This window comes from Nothobranchius furzeri, chromosome 12 (assembly GCF_043380555.1).
Source record: "Nothobranchius furzeri strain GRZ-AD chromosome 12, NfurGRZ-RIMD1, whole genome shotgun sequence".
NCBI classification, from domain to species: domain Eukaryota; kingdom Metazoa; phylum Chordata; class Actinopteri; order Cyprinodontiformes; family Nothobranchiidae; genus Nothobranchius; species Nothobranchius furzeri.
The window spans coordinates 22,882,703-22,884,116 of record NC_091752.1 but is presented as its reverse complement, the minus strand read 5'-3'; the positions used below and the strand labels follow the sequence as shown (position 1 = coordinate 22,884,116).

The 1,414-nt window shown below is 37.6% G+C and overlaps 1 long non-coding RNA gene across 1 annotated transcript; it reads left to right on the top strand.

Moving 5' to 3' along the window:
• Nucleotides 1–356: 356 nt before the first annotated feature.
• LOC139062275 (uncharacterized) lies at nucleotides 357–669 on the top strand. Its single transcript, XR_011515851.1, has 3 exons — nucleotides 357–386; nucleotides 471–528; nucleotides 604–669. It is a non-coding gene; the product is annotated as an uncharacterized lncRNA (long non-coding RNA).
• Nucleotides 670–1,414: the final 745 nt, after the last annotated feature.

Sequence of the window (1,414 nt, the reverse complement as noted above, 5' to 3'; positions counted from 1 at the left end):
TGGCTGTCAGACTGATTTAGCTGCAAGAATGCACTTGTCCAGGCTAACGTGAAGCCTTACCGGCATAGCAAAGGTGAATTATTTTTAATAATCTTCTATGTAAACATTTTATTATTACCTTCTAGTTTTAATTTGTTTTACAGATTATTGTTACACGTGATTTTATGCTCTTTTAAACATTTATAAATGTGCTGCTTCTTTGCTTTTTACATTGCTAGAGCTCACAGCCTCAGTGTGTCTTGTGACACAGGGACCATGACGGAAATTCATCTTCCAGAAAGTCCCAGAGCAGCGTCCACACCCCTGAAAAGACCAAGATGTGAGGTGTCTGCTGTTGATTCCAGCTTCCACCTCAGTGGCAGGGCAAGCTCAGTGAACTGTTCAAGGTAAAAAAAAAAATTGAAACTTTCCAGAATTTTTAAGATATTAACAATTAAATAAGTATGTGATTACGTCATGACATCATGAAGGAGGCTACTGATTCTGGCCCTGTGACACTTGGTGGTGACGTGTGAGCTGATTCACCTGGTAAATAACTTTCACATTAAATATTTTGTTCTTTGCTATCAAAAGTAAATTAACTAATAACATGCATTATTGCAGGACACTCAGCAAAATATGGACTCTACACCATGAGGCAGGCACACGTTAATACTCTATAAGAGCACATAAGGTGAGCAACACCACATATTATTATTATTGTACACTGTCCTGGATTTGTTTTCTTTCTGCATGATTTGTTTTCTTTCTGCATCTCATCATTAGCCTGGCTGATCACCTGATAACTCCTCTCATCATGGTTGTGACAGCATGAGGATGTCCTCACACACCTGTAACCTACCAGCTCTTCTGGCAGAATAGAGAGAGAAGAGACAACACCACATCTCCTGTTCCTGGAAAGCCTTCAGCCATCCTTCGATGACTGAGAACCTCCATCAGCTCTGTCTCCTGTCTGCCTACAATTATTATAATAAATATTGTGTTTGACAAGTTTTTTGTGCTGCCAAATATCTCATTTTGATTCCAGTTTTGATATTTTAATGGATATTTATAAATTACATTAATTGAATTATCACATTGTTGCATGTTTAACTAGCTCCATTGTGATGAATTAAACTAGCACCTCACTGTTAAAAGCTCGTTTTAATTTCAAGCATGTTTAAGTATTTATGGACATGAACAAAAACAGGAAATATATAAATTGAGATTTATTTAATTAATATAACAAATAAGGGGGAAAGAGTCATTGAAAGGCACATTCTTCTGGAAGCTCCTGATCCTGACGATACAGCAGGAGACCAGCTGCAGACACCAGAGGATCCTACAACCAAGAGCAGCTGTTATCAGTAAATAAATAATGAAATCAGGGCAGTTTTAGTGGGCTGAACACATTACAGAATAATTTTCTCATGGG